The sequence below is a fragment of the Carica papaya genome, chromosome 6, assembly GCF_054855325.1.
Source record: "Carica papaya isolate Zhongbai chromosome 6, ASM5485532v1, whole genome shotgun sequence".
In the NCBI taxonomy this organism is placed as follows: domain Eukaryota; kingdom Viridiplantae; phylum Streptophyta; class Magnoliopsida; order Brassicales; family Caricaceae; genus Carica; species Carica papaya.
In genome coordinates this window covers 11,500,180-11,514,639 of record NC_142314.1, presented here as the reverse complement: position 1 = coordinate 11,514,639, position 14,460 = coordinate 11,500,180, and positions in this window count along the sequence as shown.

The window sequence follows — 14,460 nt, the reverse complement described above, 5'->3', positions numbered from 1 at the left end:
AGGAGAACTGACAATCCTGATTTCTGGAGTAGAGAGATCCAACGGTCTAGATTTCACTAGGATAAAAAGATTGAAATTACCGTTAGTGAGGCTTGATCCTATGGTCCTTTTGTTGCCACGCACGCAAAGATTGGACGACTATGAAATTTAGGGGCAAGTATGGATAGAGTGGTCCGCTACCCCCTATCGAGTAGAAGCATGAGAACCAAGGTGCTAGGTTGCTAGAGAAGGAGGCCGACGTAGGTGAGCTTTTCACTTATCCTTCCTTTGCTATTTCGATTTAATTCCTCATTCACCCATGCATGTGTTTACATGTAGATTTAAAAAAGGTTTAAAGCTGAGAGAGAGGGAAACTTGAATGCCGAGAGGAGCTCTGACCCCCTTTTTCCATTTAAATTAAGGTGAATGTGCAACTTGCTATTAGAAGTCCTTAAAAATTAAATCTAACTGGTGTGTTTTTTTTATAAGAAATTTTATACAGGATTCAACACGACAGAGACTATTCACTTTTTTATTTTTCTTTTAAATTCTATTTTTCTAGCTTCAAATTTATTTTCTATTGATGGATGAAAAGAGAGAAGTGAGATGAGGGTACATGTAAGGAAAGGTTTGAAGCTGAAAATAAATATTTACATATATGCTTATATATATATCTATCTCTGCATGTCAGTACATATATACTGTGTATGCGCGCGTGTGCTTTATGTATATATGTATACATATATGCATGCGTGAGTATATGTATACATTCTATATATGTGCGTTTTTTGTATATATATATATACTGAGTGTGTGTTGGTTCATAAATATACATATAATTGATACATATATATATATAGCTATATAAGTGTGTGTGCGTGACTATATGCATGAAAATATGTATGCGTACAAATACCTGTGTACGTAACTGGAGTAAAACCCAGAATAGAAAATGGGTCGAACCAAAAAAACACTCTAAAATTACTAGTGGGAAAAAACCAGAGTATGTAACTTATGAAATTAAATAAAAGAAAAAATGTACATAATAATAATATTAAAGAAAAAGGTATGTTTAACAAGGAGTTTGGGCTACCAACTCAGTTAAAGGATGAGTTGGGTGGTTAGGAAGTTGCAATGGGTCAAATAAAAAAGCACTTGTGGGTTTGGGTTTGTGGCGCAGGGGAACACTACATTTAATTATGATGTTTGTTTGTAACAGCCCCGGAATTTAAATGAAGATGTATGTATTAAAAAATCTCAAATGCGGAAGTGTAATAAAAATTTTGATTAACATCCCTTACACAATAACCAAAAACGTACTCAAAACATGAAAGAATAAGCTAATTAAAAGAGATACTCGAAATAAACACTATAAATAGAGCTATAAAGTCCTTAGGCATCTAACTCGCCGTCTTCCTGCGGAACGGGCTCGGGAACCACGTCTTCCTGATCTGAAATGGTTAAGTAAGGGATGAGCTACACTAGCCCAATAAAGACATCACACTATCTCACTGCCACAGGAGTAAAGGTTAGTAGAAAACAAAAACAACCAATGGAGCATAATTTATAACAAATTCATTTATTAACATAAAAACCTTTATTGTCCACTTACCTCGGTGAGATTCATGAAAATAACCTATGAAAACAATAACATGATAATCATCATAAAATCATATACACTTTGTAATAGAACACATGTCCTACTTTTGCACTTCAATAATCAGACAATAATGTTCCTCTTTTACCAGCCTACTAGTATCCATGGGAATCCATAGGGGTCCCCGCTACACGTGAACCATGAACATTAATAACCTGATTCCAAGGCTGTCTCCATACCCCGTTCGGTATGGTCGCCAAAACCATAAACCTCAATACCCCGTCCGGTATGGGTGCCAAAACACATAAGGTCTCCATACCCCGTCCGGTATGAGAGACCATGTTCCCGGTAGGGTTCCCTACGGACCCGGTCCGTCCACCATCTCCCAGGATATCTAGTCAGGCTGTCCACATTATGCACTTGTCAATTTACATAACCTTTTTGCCCTTTTTCCTTGGTCTCAATCATCCAATACACAAACATGTAAACCAGTCATTGACACCAAACAAGACAACATAGTATCGGGTTAACCATAATACCAACCATAATAAAAGAAACCATGATTTATGCATACGAGACCATAAAATAAATACATCAAACATCATGCTGCATTTAATACTAAAAAATAGATCAAACGACAACTGACCAACAATGTATCAGATTCGGGTTCCATTGGCAACCTTAATCAATTATACATCTATAAAGTCACAAAATACCATTTAATTATTTATTAAGCTTTAATACCGTGATAGGAAATAGGGTGAGGGGTCCTTACTTGTTTCGGAGTCTGAAATCGGCTCTACAGTGCGCCTACGGGCTGTCCCTAATTTTCCTGAATTTTTTTTGAAAAACTGAAACGCACTACCGGTACCTGCACGTGTCCCAAAAAATCCCAAATCAAACATAGGGCCCCTTTTGGCCAATACCAAAATTCTGGCACGGCGGCTCCGCCGTGCTCCGGCGAAGGCGCCGCCGCCTGAGACGGCGATCCGCCTCGGGTTGGCCGCTTTCGGTTGAATTCGACCAAACTTGCATTGGTCCCTACGATAAAACAACCTTAGGGCCCTCGTTGGGCCAAAAAATCACAAAAAACTGAGACTTACCAGCGGCAGTGCTCTCGGGTGCGGCGGCTTCTCCGGCGTGAGTCGCGTTTTGATGTTTTGCTCCGGTCAACCTGTAGAGAAAAGAACGGTGATCATGGTGGTATAAAAATTGCATCGAACAGAGGCCGGGAAGGGCCTCATCGGAGGCAAAAATAGAGGGGAGCTGCGGCAGCGGCGCCGGACTTCGGCAGGGTTTTCCGGCTGATTGGTTGGTGGTTTGGCTCCGGTTTGGCCATAGGCAAATTCAGCATTAAAAAATGAGCCAGGTGGAGAAAATTTACCTCGATTGGTGGTCGAAAAATTCTTTGGTGCGGTGGCGGGTGGCGGCGGCCGACTCCTCCGGCGTCTGGTTCTTTTTCTCCAGCGAGGCACTGGCGGCTAGGGTTTTGTGGTCAGGTGTGGGTGAGGTTATTTATACCCTTTGCCTTTTAATCTCAACCGTCCTTCAAGATTAAATCTGGACCGTCTGATCACTATTTAATTGGGATTAAATCTGGGCCGTCCATGCCTGATTGAATCTAGGCCGTCCGTACGCGTGAAATCTGGGCTGTCCGTGTGCACATTTGATCTGAGCAGTCCGTGCGCACGGGAATGGATCTGGGCCGTTTCGTGTCAGCGTTTCCTTGCCACGCGGCGCGTCCTGGTTGGCCGAGGCTGCTGACCGGGTTGCTGATGTGGCACAACTTTTCTAAATTGCATTTTGACCTCCAGTTTCCGATTTTCTTTTCAAAAACACCCCCAAAATCCAAATTTTCACCCCTTTTTCCCAGAATCAATTTCAATTAAATCCAAATAATATTTTTACTCAATTTTATCATTATTATTATTTTTATTTTCATTAAATTAAATTAAATTAAATTAAAATCTAAAAAATTCAAATACAAAAAAAGAAAAATAATATATAAAAAAATATTTTGGGTGTTACAACTCTCCCCCCCTTAAGGAAATTTGGTCCCCCAAATTTGTCTCTCACTCTTGGTCGAACAAATAGAGATATTGGGCTCTAAAATCCGATTCTAGCTCCCAGGTAGCCTCCCTGGGCGTGTGGTTCTGCCACACGACATTTACAAATGATATTTCCTGGTTGCGGAGTATCTTGCTCTTTCGGTCCGTGATACCGACTGGTACTTCTTCATAAGACAAGTCCTCTTGGAGTGGAAGCGGTTCATGAGCCAAGACACGAGAAGGGTCCGGGTTGTACTTACGTAGCATGGATACGCAGAATACGTTGTGGACTCTGGAGAGCTCTGGAGGCAGTGCTAGTTTGTAGGCAGCAGTACCAATCCTGTCTAAGATTTCAAAAGGTCCGATAAATTGGGGGTTTAATTTTCCCCTCCAGCCGAACCTACTACTTTCCTTGAAAGGAGTGACCTTGAGAAACACCCAGTCGCCTTTCTCAAATGCTAGGTCTCTCTTCCGGGTATCTGCATAACTCTTTTGCCTACTCTGAGCTGTCTGAATATTCTTTCTGATTTTAACTATTTTGGACGTGACCTCCTCTACCAACTTCGGGTCGAACAATCTTCTATCGCCCACTTCCTCCCAACAAATGGTGATCTGCACGGGCGCCCATATAACGCCTCATATGGAGCCATACCGATGCTTGTTTGGTAGCTGTTGTTGTAGGCAAACTCTATCAGGGGTAGATGGTCGTCCCAATGGCCCCTAGAGTCAAGGACACAAGCTCGGAGCATATCCTCAAGTATACGAATTGTCCTTTCTGATTGTCCATCAGTTTGGGGGTGGAAGGCAGTACTAAGAGACAGCTTTGTTCCCATATCTTGCTGAAAGCTACTCTAAAACCGAGAAGTGAACCTGGGATCCCTGTTGGATACTACTGTCACTGGAACTCCATGCAATCTGACTATCTCTCGAATATACATCCTTGCCAACTTGTCCAAGGAATTGGTAATCCTGATGGCTAGGAAGTGGGAAGACTTGGTAAGTCGGTCAACAATTACCCATATGGCATCATGTCCTGAACGTGCCTTGGGTAGCCCCGATACGAAGTCCATGGTGATATGTTCCCACTTTCACTCCGGGATCAGTAAAGGCTGAAGCAACCCACCTGGGTGCTGATGCTCTGCCTTGACCTGCTGAAATACCAAGCATTTAGATACAAAGTCGGCTATGTCTCTCTTCATCCCATTCCACCAAAATCGGGGTCGCATGCTTTGGTATATTTTGGTGCTTCCTGGATGCATGGCAAACTTCGAGCTATGGGACTCCATCATGATGTCTCTTTTTATCTCATTGTTATCTGGGACACACACCCTGTCTTGGAAACGAAGTAACCCATCAACAGAGATTCAAAATTCTGAGCTCACTCCCTGTTCTGCATCCTTCTTGTGGGCTACCAGGGCGGGGTCGACTGACTGGGCTTCCTTTATTCTCTGGATTAACTCGGGCTGGACTATTAGGCGGCCCAAACATGTGACTCTCTTCAGATCCTAAAGTCGAACCTATTGCGTGTCCCCAATTGGCCTACATTCTGAAACCATCAAATAGGCTAAGATACCTGCACTTTTCTTGCTGAGAGCATCTGCTACCACGTTGCCCTTACCCGGATGGTATAAGATATCACAATCATAGTCCTTAAGGAGTTCCATCCACCTTCTAAACATAATTCACATGGATATAGTAATGCCGACTGGTACTTCCTCGTAGGATAAGTCCTCCTAGAATGGGAGAGGTTCGTGGGCCAAGATATGAGAGGGGTCAGGGTTGTACTTGCATAGCATGGACACATGAAACACATTGTGGACCTTGGAAACCTCTAGAGGCAGTGCTAGTATGTAGGCGACGGTACCAATCCTGTCTAAGACTTCAAATGGTCTAATAAATTGGGGGTTTAGTTTTTTCCTCCTACCGAACCTACTAATTCTCTTGAAAGGAATGACCTTAAGGAACACCCAATCGCCTTTCTCAAACGCTAAATCTCTCCTCCGGGTGTCCGCATAACTCTTCTGCCTACTCTGAACCATATGAATGTTCCTCCTGATCTTAACTATCTTGGATATAGTCTTCTCTACCAGCTCTGGGCTGAACAATTTTTTATCGCCCACTTCTTCCCAATAAATCGGCGATCTGCATGGGCGCCCATATAACGCCTCATACAAAGCCATGCCAATGCTCGCTTGGTAGCTGTTGTTGTAGGCAAACTCTATCAGGGGCAGATGGTCGTCCCAATGGCCCCCGGAGTCAAGGACACAAGCTTGGAGCATATCCTCAAGTGTACGGATTGTCCTTTCTGATTGTCCATCAGTCTGAGGGTGGAAGGCAGTACTAAGGGACAACTTCGTTCCCATGGCTTGCTGAAAGCTACTCCAAAATTGAGAAGTGAACCTGGGGTCCCTGTCGGACACCACTGTCACTAGGACTCCATGCAATCTGACTATTTTCTGGATATACATTCTTGCCAACTTGTCCAAGGGATCGGTCATCCTAATGGCTAAGAAGTGGGAAGACTTGGTAAGCCTATCAATAACTACCTAGATGGCATCATGTCCTGAGTGTGCCTTAGGTAACCCTGTCACGAAGTCCATGGTGATATGTTCCCACTTCCACTCTGGGATCGGTAAAGGTTGAAGTAACCCGCCTGGGCGCTGATACTCTGCCTTGACCTGCTGACATACCAAGCATTTAGACACAAAGTAAGCTATGTCTCTTTTCATCTCATTCCACCAAAACGGGGGTCGCATGCTTTGGTACATTTTAGTAATTCTGGGATGCATGGAAAACTTTGAGATATGGGCCTCTGTCATGATGTCTCTCTTTAACTCACTGTCACCTGGAACACACACCCTGTTCTGAAATTGGAGTAACCTATCGACAGAGACTCAAAATTCTAAGCTAACTACCTGTTCTACATTGTTCTTGAGGGCTACTAGGGCGGGATCAGCTGACTGAGTTTCTCTTATTCTCTGGATTAACTCAGCCTGGACGGTCAGATGGCCCAAACATGTGACTCTCCTCAAATCCTGAAGTCGAACCTGTTGTGTGGCCCCAATTTGCCTGCATTTTGAGACCATCAAATGGGCTAAGATACCTGCACTTTTTCTACTGAGTGCATCGGCTACCACGTTGCCCTTACCAAGATGGTACAAGATATCATAATCATAGTCCTTAAGAAGTTCTATCTACCTTCTCTGATGCATGTTGAGATCCTTCTAAGTGAATATGTGTTTCAAACTCTTGTTATCGGTATAGATCTGAAAGGTCTTTCCATATAAATAATGGCGCCAAGTCTTCAAAGCGTGTATGATTGCGGCAAGCTCTAAGTCCTGGGTGGGATAATTTTTTTCATGACTCTTTAATTGTCTGGACCCATAGGCTATGACCTTCCCATGCTGCATTAAAACACAACCCAAGCCTAAATAGGAGGCATCACTGTAAACTGTATATCCCCTCGATCCACTCGGTAAGGCCAGCACAGGTGTAGTAGTCAGCCGCTTCTTTAGTTCTGAAAAACTTCTTTCACAGTCCTCATTCCACTCAAACTTGGCTTTCTTCTTTGTGAGTTTGGTTAAGGGAGCCACTAGACTAGAAAATCCTTAACGAATTTGCGGTAATAGCCCGTCATTCCTAGAAAGCTACAGATTTCTTTAACTGATGTCAATTTCTCCCAGCCGAGCACCGTTTCAACCTTTTTAGGATTCACTAATACTCCATCCTTTGATATGATTTGTCCCAGGAAGACGATATGCTCAAGCTAAAATCCATACTTACTCAACTTTGCATACAGCTTCTTTCTTCTAAAAACCTACAAAACCTGAGATAGATGGTGAGCATGTTCCTCTCTGCTTTTTGAGTAGACCAGGATATCATCGATGAACATGATAACAAATTGATTTAAGAATTATTTGAAGACCCTGTTCATCAGATCCATGAAGATGGCTGGGGCGTTGGTTAGCCTAAATGGCATAACCAAGAACTCATAGTGTCCGTACCTACTTCGAAAAGTCGTCTTGGGGATGTCTTCTGCCCTTATTTTCACCTGATGGTAACCTGATTGCAGGTCTATTTTGGAGAAGACCTACGCACCCTGTAACTGATCAAAGAGGTCATCAATCCTGGGAAGGGGATACTTATTCTTGATTGTGACCCTGTTCAACCCTCTGTAATTAATACATAGTCTCAACGTTCCATCTCCCTTTCTGGCAAAAGTGACTTCGGCACCCTAAGGGGAGACACTATGTCTGGTAAAATCACTGTCTTGTAATTCAGTGATCTGTTTCTTCAGCTCCTCCATCTCAACGCGGCTCATGCGGTAAGGAGCAACCGAGATAGGCTGGGTGCCTGACTGTAGATCTATGGTGAACTCGACTTCCCTGTCCACTGGCAGTCCGGGTAGTTCATCCAGAAACACATTTGAAAAGTCTCGGACTACTGAAATCTCTTGAATACAATTCTCTTTCTCGGGTTTGCCTAGTTAGAGAAAATAGCAAGGTTAAGGTACTCGACAAATAAGAAAACTTGCCATCAAGGAATAAGTACTAAATGATTTTATTAATTTGTAAATGGCTCTTGATTAGGAGGATTGAATACAACCTTCTTGCTAAAGCAATCTACGGTGGCATGATACGCCGCTAGCCAATTCATCCCTAAAATTACATCAAAATCCCCCGTGTCTAATTCTATTAGGTCTATACTCAGTTTCCTATTTGCTATCTCATGGCACAAGCCCCGTAGATAACTTATCCCAATAGTGTTACACTCCCAGCAGTAGACATAAATAACATTGAATCAAGTTTACCAGGTAATACATTAAATTTGGATGCAAAAATAGGTAAAACAAATGAATGCGATACACCAGTGTCAATCAAAACATGAGCAAGATGGTTACAGATAGTGTACATACCCTGTACCACATCCGGGTCGGCTTCGGCATCTTGCTGGGTGAGGTTGTAAGCCCTGCGGTAGATAGGAGGTCTTCTCTGATTCTGGTTCCTTAGGCACTCTCTCGCATAGTGTTGGGCACTACCACATATGCAACAGGTGTTGTTGTGGTGGTAGCATGGTCGATCCCCGTGATCCCTACTGTAATGCTGATAGATCTTACCACGTCCTTCCACTGGAGCCTGAGAGGAGCCTGGATCACCGGTCTGGGCCTCTTGTTCTATTGGACAGGCGCAGTAGGTGCTGGTCTGCGGGGTGGAGCTGATAGTCTGTGGTTCCTTGCTGACTAAGGGAGGGTGTGGAGGCTCCTCTCCAGTAACTGTGCCTTGGCCAGAATGGCCGAGTAAGTCTGGGCGGAGGCCCCACTAGAACCTCCTAACCTTTCTGTCCTCATCCATCAACGTCTCAGGGGAGTATCGGCCCAATTTCAGGAACTTACGAGCATATTCTGACACCGTCATGTTTTCCTGGACCAACTGAACAAACTCCATCTCCTTCAGATGTCGGATGTGCTCTGGGAGGTACTCTGCATGAAAGGCTGCTAGGAACTGTTTCTAAGTAACTGGAATAGACAGGGTGGTCTGCTTGAGTTCCCACCAGCGGTCTGCTTCTCCCACCAGCATGTAGGTAGCAAGGATGTCCCTCTGCTCGGGAGTCACCCGAAGGGTCTTGAAGTCCTTCTCCATCTCCACCAACCAGTACTGGGCATCTTCAAAAGTGGATTCCCCTATAAAAGTAGATGGGTTCAGTCTCCTGTACCTCTCTATGTAGCCTAGGTCAATCATGGAAGGAGCTGGGTCCTGCGGAAGAGGGACTGGGCTAGGCTGAGGATAGACTGAGGGGCACTGCGGTGGTACTTACTGATATGATAGGGGCACTGGATTATACTGTGGCGGTGTCGGGCAGTACTGTGGCTGGGGCACCAGATTATACTGCGTCTATGGCATCGGGTGGTACTATGGAGGAGCAGGCTCGTACCGGGGTGGCTCGGGATCCTCTCGCTGTAGTGGTGGCTCAACCTATGATAGTGGGGGCAGGTCAGGTAGCTCCCTTCTCTCATCTCGACCTTGCTGGGCAGCAATGAGTCTCTCCAGCATCTCAAATATCTTGTCAACATCTTCCCGAAGTGAACCATCCCGGGCTGCTCGGTTTAGTGGGGGACTTCCTCTTCTCATCTCTCTGTACCTGCATTTCACAAGGAAGGGTTGAGTAATGATTCATTGGTATGGTGTTTCTCTAAGTATTATTGTCTAAGGGATGAGTCCGAGGAACCTGGCTCTAAGACCAACTGTAACGACTCTGAAAATTCAAAAGAAAATATATATAATAATCTGAGTGCGGAAGCAAAATAAAATATTTAGGTTAACATCCCTTACACAATAACTTAAAAGTACTAAACAATATTATGGAATAAGTTTTCTAAAAGAAATACGAGAAATGAGAAAAATAAAGGAAACTATAAAGCATCTAGCATCTACTCGCCGTCTTCCTGTGGATTGGGCTCGGGAACTAGGTCTTCCTTATCTGAAATGGTTAAATAAGGAATGAGCTACACTAGCCGAGTAAGGACATCACACTATATCACTGTCACAGAAGTAAAGGTTGGTAGAAAACCGAAAACAACCAATGGAGCACAAATTTTAAACCAATACAATTATTTAAAATAAAACCACTTACCCTTTTTCTTACCCTTGGAGAACCTGTGAAAACAACCTATAAAGACAATAACATCATACATATCACAATTTCATGCATAATCAGTAACATAAAACACATCATAAATCTGTATTCATTAACAATAACTGATTATCACCGTTTCTCGGTTTCACCAGCCTACTAGTATCCATGGGGATCCATAGGGGTCCCCACTATACGTGAACCATTCCCCTTAACAATCTTAATTCCAGGGCCGTCCCCATACCCCGTCCGGTATGAGCACCAAAACAATAAACCTCAATACCCCATCCGGTATGAGTCCCAAATGACCAAGTCTCCATATCCCGTCCGGTATGAGAAAACGTTCACGGTAGGGTTCCCTATGAACCCGGTCCGTCCACCATCTCCCAGGATATCTAGTGAGGCTGTCATCTTATCCATTTATAAAATCACATCCCATTCCTATTTGTCCTTAGTCTCCGTTACCAACTCAAACATAGATACATAAACAAGTAAGGTGCATCCAACAAAGCAAGCATATCGTAGATTCCCAAAATCAAACAGTAGTGAAGTAAGTAGTGATACATGCATTTAAAATCATAGAATAGATACACCAGATACCATAATGCATTTAAACTGTAAAATAAATCAAACAGGAATCGACAAAGAATAATGTTCGGTTCGGGCTCCATTAGCAATCGTAGTTAATTATGCATATTTATTTAATTTGTACAAAATACAATATTATCATTTATTCAAACATCAATTCCATGATAGGAAATAGGATGAAGAGTCCTTACTTGATTTGACACTAAAAACTAGATTGTCACTGCGCCTATGGGCGGTCCCTAAGTTCCCTGAATTTTTCTTCGAGAACTGAAACGTGCTTACGATACCTACACATGTCCCAAATAACCTAAAAAATCAGACCTAGGGCCTACTAGGCCAATTTTGGAATTTCAGCATGGCAGCTCTGTCGTGCTGCGGTGACGGTGCCGTCGCTCGCAGTGACAATCCGCCTCGGGTTGGCTATTTTTGGCTGAATTCAGCCAAACTTGCATCAGTTCCTGTGAGAAAATGCACTTAGGGCCCTCGGTGGGATGGAAAAACGTAGAAAACCAAAATTCACCAGTGGTGGGGCTCTCCAGTGCGGCGTCTCCTCCGGCTCACATTGCGGTTGGGTGTTTTGCTCTGGTCAACCTATAGATGAGGAAACGGTGATCACAACGGTGGAAAAATCACATCGAACGGGAATCGGGAAGGGCCTCATCGGAGGCAAAAATTGAAACACGTCGTGGCGACACAACTAAGCTTTGGCAGCATTTTTCAGCCAATTGACTGGTGCTTTCGCTCTGATTTTGCCATAGGTGGGTTTAGAATCAAATTCTGAGCAAAGGGTAGAATTTTTACCTCGTTTGGCAGCAGAAAATTGCTCCGGTACGGCAGCGGGTGGCGGTGGTCGGCTCCCCGGCGGCTGGGCTATCTTCTTCGGCGAGGGGCTCTGGCAGCTAGGGTTAGGGTTTGGGTGCAGATGAGGTTATTTATACCCATCTGCTTTTGATCTAAGCCGTCCATCGCTTTTAATCTGGACTGTTAGATCATGATTAAATAGAGAGTGAATCTGGACCGTTCATCGTGATTCAACCTGGGCCGTCCGTGCGCGATTCAATCTGGGCCATCTGTGCGCGATGCAATCTGGGCCATCCGTGCGCATTTTTGATCTGGGTCCTCCGTGCGTGCAGGAACAAATCTCAGACGTTCGATCGTGCGCACGCAGATTGCGCACGTGGCTCCCTCTCGCGTGGCCTCCTGCGTTAGTGTCTCTGCCACCTAGAGCGTCCAGTAGGCCGGGGCTGCTGACCGAGCAGCTGACGTGGCATAACTTTTCTAAATTACGTTTTGACCCCCAGTTTCTGATTTTTCGTTTAAAAATACCCCAAGAACCCAAATTCACCCATTTTTCGCAAAAAAATTTTCAATTAAATCCCTAAATAATTTTTACCCCTTTTTATTATTATTATTATTATTATTTCCATTAAAATAAAATAAATTCAATTCAATTCAATTTAAAATTACTTAAATAATAATTATATTCATACAATAATAATTAATAAAAAGAAAAAAGGAAACGTTGGGTGTTACAGTTATAACAAATACTATAGCTACAGCCGCCACTACTACTATTACTACTACTATTATTATTTCTACTATTGCTACTAGCACTGTTAGTACTACTACTACTAATATTGTTATCGCTTCAGCTGCTATTGTTGTTACTGCTGCTACTACTACTGCTACTACTACTACATTATATGTAACATCACAAAAAAACTAGTTTATTTTAATAGTATTATTAACTATCCAGCATTTTTTTCATATTTTTTTACTTAAATTAATCAATTAATTTAAATGAGGAAAAAAAATTGTGGTCATATTAATTCAATTGAAAAAGAATTTGAATGTACAAATAAACCTACATATGGAAAAATGATGAATTAACCTTTATTTATTTTTGTTAGAAAAAAAAAATGAAAAGATAGGCTAGCTAAATATAATAATTTGTTGAGATATAAAAGGAATAAGTAAGAGATACTAATCAAGAAACACAAGTTTTCATTTATGGTTGATACTTAAAGCCTTCAAGTATATGGGTTTTTACAGGTATTAGTACTCCTACTACTACTATTAATAATAATACTACTACTAATACTACCACTATTGCTACTACTGCTACAACAGGTACTACTGATATAGCCGCTACTGCTGCTATTGCTAGTATTGTTATTATTTCTACTACTACTGCTGCTGCTACTATGACTGTTACTACTACTACTGCTAATACTACTATTGCTACTGCTGCTACTACTACGACCATTACTATTATATTATATGTAACACTACAAAAAATCTAGTTTATTTTAATAGTATTATTAACTATCCAATATTATTTTTATATTTATTTACTTAAAATTAATTAATTAATTTAAATAAGAAAAAAATTACCATATTAATTCAATTGAAGAAGAATTTAAATATATAAATTAATCTACAAATACCAAAATGATCAATTAGGCTTGATTTATTTTTGTTAGAGAAAATGAAGAGATAAGCTACCTGAATATAATACTTTGTTGAAATATGAGAGGAAGTAAGAGAGACTAATTGAGAAATTCAATCTTTGATTTGTGGTTGATGTAAAAGCCTTCAAGTACATTGGTATTTATAGGTACTACTACTACTACTACTACTACTACTAATGTTACTACTACTACTAATGCTACTACTACTACTAATACTACTGCTACTGCTAATACTATTACTTCCACTACTACTACTACTGCTACAGCCGTCACTGTTGCTATTACTACTACTGTTACTATTTCTACTACTACTATTACTACTATTACTACTACTACTGCTAATACTGCAATTACTACTGCTACTATTGTTGCTACTACTACTACATTATATGTAATACAAAAAAAAAAAATAGTTTATTTTAATAGTGTTATTAACTATCTAGCAATTTTTTTTAGATTTTTTTACTTTAATTAATTAATTAATTTAAATAAAAAAAAATTTCGTTGTCATATTAATTCAATTGAAGAAGATTTTAAATGTATAAATCAACCTACAAATGGCAAAATGATCAATTAGGCTTGATTTGTTTCTGTTAAAAAAAAATGAAGAGATAAGCTAGCTGAATTAATAATTTATTGAAATATGAGAAGAAGAACTAAGACAAACTAATTAAGAAACTTAAGTTTTGATTTGTGATTGATGCTAAAAGCCTTCAGGTACATGGGAATTTGTAGGTACTAGTTTATTTTAAAAGTATTATTAATTATCCAATATTTTTTTCTCATATTTTCTTAGTTGAATTAATTAATTAATTTAAATGAGGAAAAAAAATTTATTGTTATATTAATTCAATTGAAGAAGAATTTAAATATACAAATAACCTACAAATAGCAAAATCATCAATTAGACTTGATTTATTTTTGCTAGAAAAAATGAAAAGATAGGCTAGTTGAATATAATAATTTGTTGAAATATGAGAGGAAGAAGTAAGAGAGACTAATTGATAAACTCAAACTTTGATTTGTGGTTGATGCTAAAATTTTTCAAGTACATGGGCATTTATAGGTACTAGTTTATTCTAATAGTATTATTAATTATCCGACATTTTTTTTTTCAGATTTCCTTACGTGAATTAACTAATTAATT